An 18,603-nucleotide genomic window follows, 5' to 3' on the forward strand; every position below is an offset into this window, starting at 1 on the left:
GAGGGCACCCTTGGAATATAGTATATTTCACTGATGGACATCAGCCTGGGAATAGAAGCTGCTCTGGGGATTCAAATATATTTCTTTCATGAACACAAAGAGAACAACCTGTAGTGATGATCATCACACTCTGGTAAACTGATAGAAGCCCATTCTCTCATTCATTCATTTGCTTGGTGAAAGTTTGTTAGCATCTGCAAAACACCATGTTGAGAATCAGAAGGTAGAAAAGGCATCGTCTTCTCCCTCGAAGTGCTTCCTTGAGACAGGGCAGCAGTCAGATGTCATCATAGTTCTGGGTGGTCTGCAGACTGGAGAAAAGTCCATGAGCTTGAGCTCAGAGGGAGCCAGAGGGAGGAATCTATGTGGCCATAAGTTCATGCAAGTTGTGCATCTATCAGATGCCTCAGATGACTGCTGGTTTTGGCATTGGCAGTCTAGGTGAACTTTGTTCTCTCTTGGAGTCTCGGTCCCACATTAGAAAAGAGGAATGTGGTTCTCTCACTTTTCCTGTTCTGTTTCTCTTAATGAGAATGGACACTGACTTATTAACTGTGCTAGCCTCTGGTTATTGTAGGATGCTGTTCGTTCAGGCAATCACATGTAGGTTTTGAAAGTCCTCTTGATTTTCACCAACTGGTTGCACTAAGTACAGTTCTTTTTTTAAAAAAAAATAACAAAACTATTTTGTATATCTAGGTCCAATGGCAGGCTCACTCTATTTGCTTTTCAGAACCATGTGTCTAAGCAGCTGCAACACATTCGATGCAATGAAAAAGCAATTTTTGTCTTGAAAAGAAACACCAACATTTCTCTCTCTGTAAGCCTGTCCAGATGATCATAAGCCAGATAAGACCCTGAAACAAATTCCCTTTTACCATTTATAATGAAAAAAAAAAAACTCCTTTATTCCCAGCGAAGCCTCCCTTTTCATTAATGGAAACACAGCTCTTATCTTGATGTATGTGTAGCTGGTGCTTCTTCAGTTCTGACAACAAGAAAAGTGAGCATCAGAAAATAATGGAGCCCTGAAAAATTGCTGCACTGATATCACTGAAATTTCTCCTTTTTTCAGGCCAAATCCACCCACGTGTCATGTTTGAGAAATGAAAAACACGAGAGACATCTGTTAAGTCGACAGTCTGCAAAAGGGTTTTTCTTTTAAATAGTCAGCAATTATTTAATCAGCCTTGAACACTCTTCTAGGTACAGTGACAGCTAGTAGAAAGGAGAAGACATCCTCTTTTTCAGAAGCTTCTAACTTGAAATGGTCAAAAACTGTTAGGAAAATAAATGTAAAAAGCTGCAGCATTTCAGAACCCCTGGACTCAGATGTAGTGGCTGCAGCTTCCTGGGCCATGTGCCATTCTTACGGCATGTGATAAGCAGAAAAAATGTACCATTCTCTCATTCTTCGCATACTTTGAGATGAGTGAAAAATAAAAATAAATTCTACCCTTGAGGGAAGCCTTGCCTACCCAAACTGTCCTGTGTGGCAATCAGGTGGTGCCAAGGTCTGGCTAGTGTTCAGTGATGAGCCCCCAGTACTTACCGTAGAGCACAGATCTGTAGCTAGTTCAGAGCTCCATTGTTGCCATAAAGCTCAGGTAGTTGATGTGTTCTTCTTGCCATCTAGAATGATTAAAACCAAGGCCTATATATTTGCTCAAATCCTTTTAACTGGATCTTCAGGCTAGACAATCTGTCTTTAGTTAGTCTGGAGTGGGCCAGGGCCACAGAAGGAGGAAGCAAGGATGAGCGACTCCATCATGAGATGGTATCCAGGGCATTTAGAACTGTCACAGGCTTTGGGGTTTTCTGCTGACTCTAGGTAGGGGACGAGGGCTCTGGCATGGGCACCTCGCTCACTTACAAGAGCTTGACTGGGACCTGACCACCTCATGGTGCACGCGTGCATGCTAAGTTGCTTCAGTTGTGTCCGACTCTTTGAGACCCTAGGGACTGTAGCCCACCAGGCTCCTCTGACCGTGGGATTCTCTAGGCAAGAATACTGGAGTGGGTTGCTATGCCCTCCTCCAGGGGGATCTTCCTGAACCAGGGATCAAACCCATGTCTCTCACATCTCCTGCATTGGCAGGCACATTCTTTACCAGTAGCACCACCACCATTTGCAAGACCTTGACTAGGACCTCACCACCTCATGGTAGCCTTATCCAAAGTCCGAGACACCTTGACCAAATACCAACTGCTCTGTCCACTGATTAGTGGTTGGTGAAGTGCTCTCATTTGCTCTGGAAAATTCAAGATGTGACCTAAGTATTATAGACTGCATATTTCCATCTCCCTTAAATCCATATGTTGAATACCTAATTCCTAATGTGATGGTTTTCAGAGATGGGGCTTTCGGGAGGTTATTAGGTCATGAGGATGGAGCCTTCATGATGGGGTAAGTGCCCTTATAGGAAGAGAAATAAGACAACGTCCTTTCTCTCCCTATCTCTCTCCCTCCCTCCCTCACTGTCCCTTTTATTCCCTCTCTCCTCCGTCTCCCTCTTTCATGTAAGGATTCAGCAAGAAGACATCTATCTGTAAGCAAGGAAGTGGACTTTCACCAAAACTGAACTGGCCAGCACGTTACATTGCTCTTGGATTTTTCAGCCTCCAGAACTGTCAGGGATAAATGTTCATTGCCTAAGCCACCCAATCGATGGCGTTTTTGTTATAGCAGCTCAAACAAAGACACGTAAGGTGTTCTGCCTGTCTCTATTTCCCTGGGCAGTTCAACACTAACTTCCATAGCAGATAGTCTGCATGGTCCCTATTTCTTAACTCATTTCTTTATGCCAGGTTTCACCTCACCATCAGCCTAGCCAACTGGTAATATTGAGTTCCAACTGAACCAAAGCTCACCCAGGAAACCCTTGATGCCAATGTGGGATGGCAGCATGAGACCCATTGCCATCATTTTCTGAGAGCAGAATTCTATGAAGAAAGTAGATAAACAGATGCTCAGCTGAAGAAAAAGAGCAGCAGCTACTGCAAAGACTAGATCCCCAACAATGTCAAGACAACTATCTACAACATTTTGCCCAAGGGTTCAAGGCAGCCATCAGCAAAATCCACTATCTAGCAGCTCTTCAAGGGAATCTCCCAATCTAAGCAGCTTAGTGTCAAGTCCTGTCTGAAAGCTTTCTCTGTGAGCATACAGGAAAACGGATGGCTGACGTGGAATTCCTGGAGGATGAGCGCAGTAAGAACATGTTGTCTCAGAAAATCAAGAGAATCAGGATGTCACAAGAAAGAATAAGTGTATTTCAACAAAGGAGGAGGATCTCAGTTCACCCAGCTTTCAACACGGGCCCATTTCCCCTCCAGAATTAGCATTTTCTGTCCTGGCCTTTCTTGGTTATACTGGGGGGGAACTTGAGGGAGGGGAACCTCTTTTTTCTCTTTGGAAATTGAATTGAGGGGATGGCCATTAAAATTCAATAAAATATTTCTGTCTGGGGCTTTCTCCCATCCATGGGTCTACTGCCAAGTGACCACAATTCAGAGGACCTGATCTAGGCCAGGTTATGGCCAAGAGAAAAAGAGAACCAAGATGGCTGACTCTCAGCCAGTACAAGCTCAGGGTTAGTTTGACTTTCCCCTTAATCCTGACTTTCCCCTTCATGTACTATCTCCAGGTGGTTCCCTGGTTTCCCTGTGTTTCCGTCTCATTCTCTCCCACTCAGCTTCAGGACTGGGTGTTGATGTTATTTCCATGTTGAGTTCACCTCTGAGTTCTGCTCTGAGCTTTTGTTTTCCTCTGGAGGAGACTCATGTTGTCAAAGTGATCTCCCTACTTTATTGTTCCTTGGGACAGCCAGGATTGGGGGCGGGAGAGAAAACCACCTTGACCTCTCAGCCTCTAGATAGGAGCCCCTCCTCATGTTCCCTTGCTCATTACATCCCTTGTTCATGGCATCCCCTCATCACAGTCTGATACAGGGCAGGGACTATACTGACAGCTAAGAAGAAAGTAAAATATTCCCAAGAGGAGCTGGGTGTGTGTATCACAGGACACCCCACTGTCACCTCTTTGTCACTTTCTCTTTTTCTTTTATTCCTAGGGGACTTTCTCTTTTTCTTTTATTCCTAGGGGCCTTTCTCTGCCCCCTGTTTTCCTGTTCTGTCACTCAGATTCTGCTTTGTGTGAAATTTGCTGCTTTTGGGAAAGATGATATTTTGCTACTGTGCAAAACCAAACAGAAAATGGAAAAAGAAAAGAATCTGAGCCAAACCACTTAGACTCACCTCTTGCTTTCATTCAGTAAACTTTCCTTAAGCACCTAGCATGTGCCAGGCATCTTGCAGGGAGGCATATACACCACCCCTCCTGCAGAGGGGGCTGAACCAAGGGGAGCTAAGGAATGGGCCACCCTGTGGAAGGCAGGGACTGGGGCTGGATGGAGGTGTTAAAAGTGGCCGACCAAGACAGAATAAGAAGTGTACCGGGATTATTTTCTGTGACCTCATGACTCTTCAAAGCCTCTCTGGGAGGGTTGAAATTCCCAGTTTAAGGAAAGCTAGCACACACACACATATACCTTCCCCAGTGGGTCATAGCCACTGATAGTCACACATTTATATAATTACTGATGCTTATTCTAAAGTCGTGGGGCTTCCCTGGTGGTTCAGATGGGAAAGAATCTGCCTGCACTGCAGGAGACCTGGGTTCGATCCCTGGGTTGGAAAGATCTCCTGGAGAAGGGAATGGCAACCCACTCTAGCATTCTTGCCTGAAGAATCCCATGGACAGAGGCGCCCAGCAGGCTACAGTCCATGGAGTCGCAAGTCAGACATGACTGAATGACTAACACATACACATTCTAAAATAACGGTTCTCAACCAAGGGACGTCACCCTCTCCCTTTTCAGGCACATTTAATAATATCTGGAGTCCTTTATTTTAGTTGTCAAGACTGGGTGGGTAAGTGGAGGGGGGTAGGAGAGGTGATAGTTACCAACTTTTAGTAGATAGAGATCAGGGATGCAGCTGAATATCCGTCAATACACAACCTCCCACAACAGAGAATTATCAGGCCCCAATGTCAATGGGGCTGAGGCTGAGAAACCCTGTTCTAAAGGAGACCCCTGACCTCACTAATTGTGCGGCGATACTAATAACTAACATTTGTCAACCCGTTGCCTGGTGTCAGACACTCTTCTTAGGATTTTACACATGGCCTCTCATTTATTTCTCATAAGAGATTACAAGGTAGGTTTTACAATCATCACCATTTTTTTTTTTTTTTTTGATGAGAAGAGTGAATCCTGGAGAGGTTAAGTGGTTTGCTGCAAGTCCCAAGCTTAGAAAGCAGCTGGATCAGGATCTGAGCCTCAACTTAACCACTTCTGTCTACCTTTCCTCCCATGACAAAGTATGCTGAAGTCCTTTGTTCTCGAGAAGACAGAGTGAAGAGAAGATCTCAACAGCTTGTCTTTATAATGGAAATCACTGAGGTTTCTAGTCTCTAAAGGCTGCCCTGGGTAGGGGGGGAGAGGGTGGATACTGGTAAAGAAGATGGAAGACACAGATGGGACCCGCGTTCACGATAGGACACAGCGTGGTCAGGTCAGGTGTGGTTGCCCTTCTCCGCTGGTGTCCCTGCAGCATGAACCAGACCCAGAAACCTTTGGAATACCACTTGGAAATTTCTTGGCAAAGCCTAACAATGGAAAAGCATAAGCAGATCCTAAATTACCATTATCATTAATCGGGCTTGACATGAACAAGCCCCTCCTAAGTACTGTTCAATCATTGCCCCTTTTCACGCTTTTCTCCCAGATTCCCACAGGCCTCCTTAGACTGAAGGGTACCTGAGCCCTGCCCCTGTGTGTGGTCCTCAGTGGAACAATGGAGGCAAAGGAATCCCTGACAGAGCGGGCTGGGACCTTGGACATAAAGCAGATACGGGGCCCAGCCCGGGCCCTGCAGTGTGAGAGAGGGCCATAGAGCGCAGGGCAGGAAGGGGAAGAGGAAGCGGGAGAGAGGTCAGGTCTGAAGGGGTGGGCTGGGGGCGGGAGAGCCAACGACGGAGCAGGGTTGTGTTCAGACACATCCAGAGTTGTCACTTTAATGGATTCTACAGGAGGAGGCAGGCCTGCTTTCCAGGTAGCCTGGGAAACCAGCTTCCCATGAGAGAAGAACTTTGAAAAAGCCCTTTATTCAAGAAATCTATTTGTAAGTTATTGTTTTAGAGCGTTCTTCTTTTTGATGTATTAATTATGCTTCAGATTTTTTCTCAACCCATGCAGGTTTTAGGGAAAGGCTGGAGCACATCTCTGAGCTGTCTGCTCCCTTGTCCTCTTATTCTGCAAATATTTGTTGAGCTCCCACCAGGTGCTAAGCACTGTTCTCAGCATTAGGGACGTGGCTGCAGACAGAATAGACATGGCCTTGCCCTTGTAGAGCTCATATACCAGACAGGAGACAGGAGGAAAAAGCAGTAAGTAAAATAAAGCAATAAATAAATAACTGATGTCTGTGCATCAGAGGCAGAGAAGGCAATAGCGCCCCACTCGTGCTCTTGCCTGGAAAATCCCATGGACGGAGGAGCCTGGTGGGCTGCAGTCCATGGGGTTGCTAAGAGTCGGACACGACTGAGCGACTTCACTTTCACTTTTCACTTTCATGCACTGGAGAAGGAAATGGCAACCCACTCCAGTGTTCTTGCCTGGAGAATCCCAGGGACGGGGGAGCTTGGTGGGCTGCAGTCTATGGGGTCGCACAGAGTTGGACACGACTGAAGCGACTTAGCAGCAGCAGCAGCGGCAGTGCATCAAAGGACCCAATGAAAAGAATGAAAAGGCAACTGATGGAATGGGAGGAAAAAAATGTGAAATCATACAGCTGACAGGCAGTTAATATCTAGTATAGGTAAAGAACTCCTACAGCTCAATGACAAAAAAACTCAGCCAGATTAAAAATGGGGAAAAGAAGATAAAGAAATGGTCAACAAGCACATGAAAAGAGGTACAGTGGCACTAGTCATTAAGGAAATGCAAATCAAAACCACAGTGAGATTCTCCTTCACACTCACTGAGAGCTTCTGTAAAAAAATAACAAATATTGGTGAGAATGTGTAGAAATTGGAACCCTTGTGCATTGTTGGTATGAATGCAAAATGGTGCAGTGCTTTGGAAACAGTACTGTGGTTCCTCAAAAAAGTAAAAACAAAATATCATATGATTTATAAATTCCACTTCTGGGTATGTAACATCGGGTTGGCCAAAAAACTTGGGGTTTTCTATAACAGATTATGAAGAAACTCCAGCGAACTTATTGGCCAACCCAGTATATTCAAAAGAATTGAAAGCAGGATCTCAGATATTTATGTCCCCATGTTCACAGCACCACTATTCATAGCAGCTAAAAGGTGGAAGCAACCCCAGTATCCACTGAGGGATGAATGGAAAAGCAAAATGTGATCAGTTCAGTTCAGTTCAGTCACTCAGTCGTGTCTGACTCTTTGCAACCTCATGGACTACAGCACACCAGGCCTCCTTGTCCACCACCAGCTCCCGGAGTTTACTCAAACTCCTGTCCATTGAGTTGGTGATGCCATCCAACCATCTCATCCTCTGTCGTCCCCTTCTCCTGACACCTTTAATCTTTCCCAGAATCAGGGTCTTTTCAAATGAGTCAGTTCTTCGCATCAGATGGCCAAAGTATTATATACATGATATATACATGCAATGAGGTATCATTCAGGCTTAAAATTAAAGGGAATTCTGACATATACTAGGACCTGGATAAAGCTTGAGGACATAATGCTAAGTGATAAAATCAAGTCACAAAAAGACAAATATTCTATGATTCCATTTATATGAGGTACCTAGAGTTATCAAATTCAGAGACAGAAAGTAGAATGGTGGTTGCTAGAGACTGAGGGAAGTCGGGGTGGAGAGTTAGTTGTTTAAGGGGTAGAGAGTTTGGGGTTTGTGATAATTCTGGAGATTGATTGCATAATGACGTGAATGTACTTAATACTACTGAACTATACACTAAAAAATGATTGCAATGGTAAACTTTGTGTTATGTATATTTTACCACAATTAAAAGTATAAGTAAATGATGACAATTTTGTTAGAAGGTGACGAGTGTCATGAAGTCAAAATAAAGCCATGTGATGGGAAGGGGTGTGCAGGATGGATTTGGTGCAATTTAAAAGTTGACATCTTTAGAGTAAGTCTCACTGACAGTGACTTTTGAGCAAAGACTTGTATATGGTGGGGGGTGAGCCACGTGGATCTGGACGAAGAGCGGTCCAGGCAGAGGGTGCAGCTAGGGCAAAAGCTTCAGGTGGCTGGGCATGTTTGAGGGACAGCAGCCCAGGGAGCATCGAGCCAAGTGAGCAAGGGGGAGAGAAGGGCAGATGGCTCTGGGCCTTGGGGGCCCCTGCAAAACCTGACTTTATCTGAGTGAGGGCAAAGCAACCAAAGAACTTGGAATGCAAATCAACGTGGGCTGGCAGGCATTTTAGTGCGGTCATCCCTCTGCTGTGCTGAGAAAGGGCTGTAGGGGGCGCGACAGGAGGCCAGGAGGACATCCTCCTGAGTGAGAACCGCGGTGGGATCCAAGTGGGAGCAGTGGACACGCTGAGGGAAAATTCGAAGGGAAAGCCAGCTGAATTTTCTGATGAGTTGGAAAGCGTGTGTCTAAGAAAAATGAATGAATCCAGAAAGACCCCAAGACTTCTGCCGTGTGCCACAGGAAGAGGGGAGGAGTCCTGAGTTAACTGAAATGGGGCGAGTGGCAGGCGGAGCAGGTTTTGGAGGGAGGAGTCGGTGTTAGGTTTGGGTATGTTACATCAGAGGCGATAATCACTTCATTCCACAAGAAAGTCAGTGGATGTTCGGGCCTGCAGTTCAGAAGGGATGTCCCCTCTGGAGACTTTGCTTGGGGAGCCATCAAGCTGTAAAAGGTAGAGGTTGAAAGCCATGAGTCAGGGGGAGTCACGTTCAGAGTGAATCTAGAGAGAGAAGAAGGCCCAAAGGCACCCAGGGTGACCTGATGTCGGTAGGTCCCAAGCGGAGGCGCACGGGCAGCAGTTAACGCTCGGCGCCCACAGTCTGCAGAGAAGCTCCGGAGTGGAGCAGGCACTCTGCATTTTGAAGATAAGGATAAATCCAGTCCCAGAAGGGAGAGGTGATGTACTCAAGTCTCGTTGCTTGCCAGTGACCATTGCAAAGTGCTTCTCACAGGAACTTGCATATTCAGGAGCCAGAAGTAGAACACCTAATTTTAACGGGGGCAGAGACCGAACATTCGGTAAAGGAGGAAAGTTCTTTGAAGCTCATCTGGACCCACCGTGTAATTAGACAGTACATTACAAATGCTGTAAAACTGAGAATAACAATAAGCAAAGCCAACGGAAAGAAAAGTGGACTGTGGCTCTTGGTGACTTTACAGGGTTAAGCAGTTGATAGGCTAGTAGTACTGGCACAGTTATAAATTTAATTTTCACATCTGCTTCTTCGTAGACATTCTCTGCTCAACCCAATGAAAAATCTCATTTTCTCAGAACTCTTAAATGACCAGAACCATCAGAATACCTTAAGTGTTTTGGACTCTCAGGTTGTAGAAATTCTCAAAGTCCACCAGCTGGAATTAACAGTGTTTTGCAACCAGATGTTATCTGTAAAACAAAGACTGAAGAGATGTAAAATGTATATTTTGGGGCAGTCAGTGCAGTGTAAGTTTTTCTTGCAATATCATTTCAGTGGCATTCTTTTCTGTATTGTGTGTTTTACCTTGGCCTAATCTGTCTTCGAAGATACAAAAAAATAGACATTGCTTTTTCAGTAGCATCTCAATTTTATTTTTTCCTGTAGTATGCGTATCTTTTTTTGTTTCCTCCTTTCCCTAATGACTGGCTGTTCCATATCTTACCCCTCATAGTCTCAGACTTTCAGAAAAACTTGGTACAGTGAAGAAATTAAAAAGCCAAATCACCCAGAAAAATAAAGTTATTCTCCAGAAATCAATAGCCAGTACTAATACTTTAACGTGTTTACTTCTAGTGAATTTCCTCCCTAGACTTAATTCCTTTAAAGTTATTCATGATTATATAAACATAACATCTTAGGTTATTAATGCTTTCTAACCAGCTGGACTATTCTGGGTTCCCTGCTTCTGGAGAAATATGTGACTCAGTAAGGAGCAAAGGAAAAGAATCTCTCTCTGGTGTCAGGGCTTGAAATGCCCACGTGCCTGGGTGCGTAGACATCACGGAGTAGAGTTTTGAGAGCATGGTTGGGGGACTGCGGGATCTTTCCCTTCCTTCCGCCTCCTCTACATACACACACACACCCACACCCACACACCCTCCTGGGGAGAAAGGGAACAGGAGAAGTGTTCAGAGGATTCAGAAGGGCTTCAGGGTCTGTTCTCCAGGGAAAATGGCAACAACTCAAGACAGATAGTCAAATGCGGGAGCAGAGGATGTTGTTCCCATTTTTCCAGGTGAGAAGTAAGGCAGTGACAAAATTATAGGGAAGAAATGGCTGTAGTTGTGTCCAGGTCAGAATGCTTAAACCAGCCTCATGAAATGTCCAATCCTGTGTTCTGGTCAGGAAGCATAAGGGTGACCCAAAATTGGAAGATGACTTTGGCTGGAAATGGTCCAGAGTGGAGGATAGATTTCCCTGTAGATGCCCGAGCACTGTGTTGGTACTGAGGCGCTTCCAGGAGGAAGGAATTCTGAGGTTGTTTCTAGCACTCTGAAGGATATATGTCAGAGAGGAAGTTGAATTGTTATAGAAAAATACTATTTTCACCCTTGGGATTGTGGACTACAATCTGTGCCATTCTACAAATTTACTTCATCACCTGATTTTTCCCAATATCATAAATGTTTCTGTCTTAACATTATTTTTAATATTGGCTTACTATTTCATTGAGTGGATGTCAATTTTCTTTTTTTTAATGTCAATTTTCTTAATAGTTGTTGTTAAACATTTTGTTATTTCCATTTTTTGCTGTTATAATTAATGTTGTGTGTATCACTAGGCACAAACATTGAGGATGAATGGTTCAAAATCAGTTCCAGAAATGAGTTATTGCTCAGAAGGTATGAACAACTTTAATTCCCATAATGCATATGCCAAATTCCCTTCCAAATGCTTGGCAGGAATGTGTACTTTCCTGAGTCATTGACAAGAGCTCACTGTTGGAATTAAATGTTATTTTAGCATCAAATGACTTTGCTGTGTTATAGCTGAAAAAAAAATTCTACTAGTTTACAAATATGTTCTTTTTTCTCTGATTGAAAAAGCAAAATATGTTCATTTTAGAACATTTCGAAAATGTAGAAAAGTACAAAAACTAAAAAAAAAAATCATCTATAATCCCATTATTGGAAGACAGCCTCTATTTACCAGCTGACATCCACATCCCAGGCTTGCTTTCTATCAATATGTGTGTCTATTCACACATACAACCTCATGTGCCTTTATCTGGCTTCTTACAAAACTGGAATCATTGTATATAGTGTTATGCAAATTTTTGATTTAAAAATGCCATGAACATTTTTTAAAATCATAAAATATTCTTATTAAACAGTCATTTACACAATTACTAATGTTCTATATGTGTCTTAGATATAAAACAGTCAGTGATAGCCTGCTGTTGACATCTTGGAATGATAATAGAGGGATACAAACAGGTGCACACACCTATTTCACATAGATTCTGACCCTCAAAGAGTAAGATTATTTGCAGTGCTGTTTAGTGGATGAGCACTGACATTGAAAGTAAGGGCTTCATTTGGTTGTGTTGCTTACTAGTCATGAGACTACCAGACTCAGTGAGCATCACCACCCTTAGCCTACCATTGTCCTAGGGGTTTATTGCAAGTATGAATAGGAAAAGACAGGAAAATGTCATAAGATGTATCATTGGCTGGGGTATCATATTCTCCGTTAAACTTTATATTTGAAATGCACAGACTCCAGTGAATTAGCCAAGTCTCAGAGCCCAAAGCCCTACTTCTGGTTGGCATCCCAGGGCTTCTCGCTTTCTAGCAATTGTAACAAAGTGCTTGTGAGCTGTAGGATTACTACTATAAAAGGGCCACTGGATCCTAGATCCCAATCTTTTTTCCTTTTTTAAGGACTGGACCAGAACAGAATCTTTTTTTTTTTTTTTTTTTTAAATCTTATCAGGTTATCTTCAGCCCAGTGGCAAGCTGGTTGCCCATGACTTTCTTCAATGGCTTACCACCCACAGGCGATTGCTTACTACTGAGTTCTTGGCCATAATCATCTCTTCCTCTTGCTTTTGCATGGGGGGTTGTCTATTTAAAAAGCTGTCCTATTAAGTGGAGCAGCTTCTACATTCAGCAAAGTGATCATGACAAAATCCGGCCAGGATTTACCTTGCATCAAGTGGGTGCTTTTGACTGTGAGGCTTGTGCCTTGCAATGTAAGCGGTTTGACCCAACTTAACATAACTTACATGCTGCATTTGCTCTCCTCGTTCAAAGACATCCTCTATTGTAAGGCAACTGACCACTGAACAGTATGTGAGCAATAGAGACTCAAGACTCCATCCCTTTACAGATACATCTCAGGTCACAGTAGGGGTTTAGCCCATCGTGTTTATTGGTGGTATTTTAGCAGCAAGATGTTGATTTTACAGGCACATTATTTTTAGGATTTGTTATTATGCTACTTATAAAACACCCAATTCATGTGGATGTTTAACAGTGACTGAATTATTACTTAGTAAATACTCTTTTGAAATCATTTAGGAAATATTATTTTGCCCCCCAATTTCTCTACAGATGAGTTAAAAAGACTCTGCCGCCAATTCCTTCAGCAGCCCTGAGAAAATTAATTTAGTCTGCTTTACTTTATTTTTCTGTACACAAAAACAAAGGTTTGGGACTTTAGAATTTCCTGAAACCTTTAGAAAAAAGGGTCTTTGAGAATGGTCAGAGGAAGAAGAGGTGGGAGAGAGTAGGAGAGAGTGATAAGAATTACTTTGCTCCCTGAGGCATGGGGTATGTCCCCTAAAGAAGTTTCTTCCTCTCTCTTTGATTGTTGAAATATGTTGAGTCACTGGGAGAACTGTAGTTTCCTTACATGCTCAGGGGAATTTTACTGTGGACACATCCTTGCCATCTACATGTATAAATGTGCACACACACACACACACACACACACTCATGCACACAATCAAAAGCTCCATGCATGTACACAAGGATTCAAGGATTTTGGAAAACAGATTCTTCAGTGAACAATTAGAACTTGGGTTTATTGACCGCTTACTATGAACTGGGTACAGTTTGTATGATCTCATTTTGCATTTCATTTTTTCATCACCAAGAAACTCTCTTCTGAAGTGACTGCAATTGTCGCCCCCTTCTGCAAATGAGCAATGTGGGGCTCAGGCAGTTTGCGGAACTTGCTTGTGCTCCTGCTGTTGCTATGTGACAGAGCCTGAACTCACACCCAGCTCTGACTGACGCTGAAGTCAGAGTCTCCTCAGAATGACAGGGACTGGGGCTCTAGGTTTCTTAGAGTTCTAACCATGAGGAATGGCAGAATTGCTTCAGGATCTTTAGTCCCTCACTCAGTGAAGAGAAGACAAGAAGTGGGCACTCAAGGCCCTGGAAATGCTGATCTGGGTTTATACCCTTGACATGAGACATTTGTGCTCATTTCTTCTTGTGAACCTGTAATGGTTAGTTTTATGTGTCAATTTGGCTGGACTAAAAGGACACAGATATTTGTTCAAACATTATTCTGAATGCTTCTGTGAGGGTGTTGTTTTAATGAGTTTCAATACCATTTAAATCATTTAAATCAGTAGACTTTGAGTAAAGCAGATTGCCCACCATAAAATGGGTGGGCCTTACCCAATCAGCTGAAGTTCTGCATAGCACTAAGACTGGCTTCCCCTGAGCAAGAAGGAACTCTCGTATCTGATTACCTTTGGACTCAATTGAACTCTTCCCTGGACCTCTAGTCTGCTGGCCTACCCTGGGGATTTTGGACTCAGCAAGCCTTCATCATAACATGAGCCAATTTGTTAAAATAATCTCTCTTCACCTTCCCATTTATCTATCTACATATATTGAAATATATGTATGTATGTATGTGTGTACATAAGTAAATATATATATGTGTGTGTGTGTATATATATATATACACATGTGTAAATATATATACATGTGTATACACACACACACATATATTTCTCTTGGTGTTCCTGTTTTCCTGGAGAAAGCTAACTAGTATAGACCCTGTCCCATTTAGAACAAGATTTCTTTAAAATTGTTCATGATCACCAAACTTTTCCTTTAGGATCTCCTGCAGCTTGTTATTTCCTCCCTCTAGGAAAGCTCTGTCCAAGAATCCCAAAGACATGTTTCTCTTATAATTTTTAAAAATTAGTTTTCCCCCACTTCCCTTTTCCACCTCAGCTTGCTTTCTTTTATTTTTTCATTTATTTTTATTAGTTGGAGGCTAATTACAATATTGTAGTGGTTTTTGCCATACATTGACATGAATCAGCTTGCTTTCTAAGAGTGAACTGGACAGAGCCAGGAGTGTCTGCTCCACGGCGGGCACCCCTCCTCTTGCTATCAACACTCACTGAAGCTGCACTGACTTTGTTTTTGTTTTTTGATGAGGTTCCTTTTGGACTCTGTGTGTGAAGCTTGTGGTACCTGTAATAGTAATACCCAAGGTGGTCCCTTCTGTTTCCTTCTCCACATTCAGGTGCTGGCTTACGAGTTAGCTCTCAAGATTTTGAAGCCCTGGGACAGAGTGGTTCTCCTTTGTCTTTCTAGCACGTCACATTGTTTTATTGTCTTTCGTGATGTGTCTTGTTTCACTTGTTTAAAGTTTGTCTTTCCTCATCCCAAATCAACTTTGTGAAAGCTCGTCTTCCTTTCTGTCCTTTCGTTGCTGTGTTTCTAGTGCTTAGAACATGGCCTCGCTCAGAGCTGAATCTCAGTAGACAGTGAGTGAGTAAGTGAGTGAATGAATGGATGAATTTCTTTTATCTGTAGTACTTAGCTGGTGAGGCACAGTGCACAGGTGTGTGATATCCTACTGGTGAGAAGACAGTCAGTCCTTCACTTTTGAAGATGCATTAAGTCTTGCAGGCCCCCAGGGTATCGTTTAGTTCACTGGAACAGTAATTTACGAAACAGTACCTTAGGGGCCTGAGAAAGTTAATGCATCTCCAAAAGTTTCTAATTTACACCAGGGACTAGTTTATTTACCCAGCAGGGTTTGACCTAATAGGTCTTAACTTCATTTAAGACAGTCATTAGGACTTTATCACTTTTCCACCTTCACGTTTCCTACCCTTAGCATTTATCTCTTTGTGGAATACTGTTGCCAGTTGTTGGTGTGCACATGTGTGCCCACACACACCATATACTTATTAATACCAGGACCCAAGAAGGACGTTGCTATGTTCTAGCACTTGTATATGTAAATACTTCATGTGTATTTTAGTATGTATAATAATAAAAAAACCCAAATCTGTGTATTGCAGTCCATTCAAATTTAATATTATTTCAGTGCTTTCTTGGTGCATATTACAAATAATCGCTTAATTAGTTCACATTTTGTTTTTTATCCAATAATTAGATCACAAAGTTTAGAGAATGTTAAAAATTCAATGTATCTGACTTACCAAGCTTTATCTATAACATGCAGCCCATTATTTTATTTCTTTTTGTTTTTTCAAATAGCAAAGCTGCTTCCACTCCTAATCTTGGATACTTTTGTTCTGAGGTTTTCCAGATTTAGCCTAATCTTTCCTCTTTTACTAATTACTGTCAGTTCTGTACTATTGTAGCATGTCAAAAAATTTCCTTCACTCTTGAGTTTATTTTTTTAAAATCATTCTTACTGATTCAAGCTATGGGAATATCTTTACTTATTGTTACACTGATGTTACAGGGCTTGGTAAAATGTTTTTCTCAACTTTAGGGTCAAATCAGATACGATTGTTAGCAGCAATAGGTTTTGGTAAAGCAGGTTGTGGGTAGAGATATCCTAGAATGGTTAAAAAAAAAGAAAAGCCCATTAATTTAGAGCTCCCTAATTTAGACTTTGTAATAATTCACCCTGAACTGGGCTTAAATATAGCCTTGCTGTAGAATGAGGGGTTTGCTAAGCGAATAATGCTCTAAAGCAGATTGTGGAGAGCAAACTCTTTTGAGAACTTTAGATTAGTATGATGAAATCTTGATAGGGTTATTGAATTTTTTACATCTTTTTGGTTAAACATTGTAAAAATGCATCCTCTTTTACTGTTTTGGTTAATATGGTAATTGCAGTCAGTTTATGGATATTATATTTTCTCAGGAATATTATTCTGAACAATAGTCACAAATCTGCATTTATAATGAGATGTTGATATTTAGAATATTGGGTCTATGGAAGTTTTTAAAAAGACATTTTATGATGCAGGTGTATGGGGTTGTGAGCTGATGCATTCTTTTAATAGTGGGCTGCAGCAAAAAACTCAACAGGATCTAGAGAAATCAAATTTTCATTGTGATTCAATAAGATTGCAGAGATTCTCAAATTTTAAACTGATTATTATAAGAAGTAGTCTATGTGTTTGAAATAGGCTAACTTTATTTTAAAATTCTATCATTTCAGACTTTTTACGAATTCAGAATTTATTATTCCAGTTAAAGTGGTTGCCTCTAAATTACTGATGTACTAGAAAAGCACTTTTAGTAAGTAGATTTCAACAGTGTGCTTTTCTAAAGTATTTCTTTTGCATCTTATTTAAAAAAAAAGCTGGACTGCTAATGGAAATACAGATAGTGTTGGAGAAGGGTATGGGTGAATGCTGTTGCCACGGCAACTCTCACTGGTCCTCAGGCAGGGATTTTTCTACCTCTGTGTTATCAACAGGTGGTAACAATATTTGAAAGATCAAGGGTCTAACTTTACTAACTTGACCCTGGCATTCTGTAGAGCTACCCTTAAATTCCTAGCTCTTTAATGGAGCTCATGCTTGCCTGTCAAGTTGTAGCAGTAGCTGGTTCTATGTTCTGATTCTATTTTCATATCCTAGGTTTGAAGCTGTACGTAAATTCACATTTTTGTCCCCCTGAGCTCTGCCATATATGACTGAGCTTTCATCTGACAGCTGAGGATGAAAAACTATATCCTGCAAACGGTCCTTTCTTACAAACAGAGAAATCTGAGCTGGTTTATCACTGACTGAGTCGCTTTCAAGAACATAATTTGTGTCTTGTCATTTTCTTTAAAACATTTATTTTTGGCTTCTTTAGCATAAAAGACATCCAGAGGGTATAGAGGCTACACAACAGATTCATGTCAGAAGAAGGGAAGAGTGTGATTTCCTGGCAGTCAAGTGATTAGGACATCACACTTTCACTGGAAAGGGGATGGGTCCAATCCCTGGTTGGGGAACTCAGATTCCACAAGCTGCGTGTTGCTGGGTGGAGGGTGGAGATGGGGTTAGGAAGGGAGGGCGGAAGGGGAAAGGGATAGCATGTTAGGAGGAAATATCAAGCTGAGTATTCTTTAATTGAATGTGATGGTTTTAGTCAAAACGACTTGTTTGGTGCTATCTTTGCATGTCTTCAGATACATGAATGACACAATTTTATATAGCGTTCATAGATCTTAATGGATTCTTCAGTTAGATAAAGTGTTAAATCTTGATGAAAGTTAATGCTGATTCATAATCAGATTGCGGTCTTTTTCCTGTAGTCTACGAGAACACAGATGAAGTTCATATGAGAAGTCCTAAATGTCATGAGATACGTACAAAATCCTGTGTTTTAGGAGTGGGTAGGCACTTGTCTGCTTCAAGTTATCCTTGGATGCTCCATCCTTTTAGGGAATTTGCTACATATCTATCGGTAATTTTTCACAAGATTTCCTAACACGGAAGACATGTGTAAATACGTGTGAGAAAGCAGTAGTTAGCCTCCAGTAACAAATAGTAATCATTATTTTAATCTTATATTTCAATTAGCCTTAATCTTTTGTTTGTATAGCCTTGAAAAGCTGTAAAAATCAGTCATTATAGTTTAATTACTAACCATTATCCTGGGTGGCTAACTCCACTTCCTTCTAAACAAGTTCCTTCTTTCATTTTGTTTTTAAATGCTGCTACGGGCACTCTCTAACAATAGTATTATCCTTTATATAGCAGGCTTTGTAAGTTCCTCTGCAGAATATTTTTAAGTTTTGTTGGTTCCTCCTGGTACCAGAGAGCTGCCGCTGCGTTTTTTCTTTTTGAACGGGCCTGTTTGCTATTCCACTTCAGGATAGAATCACACTTAAGTTTTACATAATGACAGAAGTTGACTGTTTCCTGCTCTAGTGTTTATTTAGTAAAACATTTTACATTCCTGGATAGATACCAGTCTGTCATTAATGGATTCTTGGCTTTGGGCCAATAGCTAATAGTTTTATTGGTCCTCATAACATAGCTATGTGATTTTTGTAACCACAAGGGGCTCTTTTCTGAGCTTTTCTTTCTTTTTCTTTTCTTAAAAAAAAGTAACCTAACAACCCAGAGGTGCACTCAGATTTAAAGAACAGAGCATTTCTTTTCAAATCGTTATCTACTCGTCTTCAT

Source organism: Odocoileus virginianus, chromosome 15, assembly GCF_023699985.2.
Source record: "Odocoileus virginianus isolate 20LAN1187 ecotype Illinois chromosome 15, Ovbor_1.2, whole genome shotgun sequence".
In the NCBI taxonomy this organism is placed as follows: domain Eukaryota; kingdom Metazoa; phylum Chordata; class Mammalia; order Artiodactyla; family Cervidae; genus Odocoileus; species Odocoileus virginianus.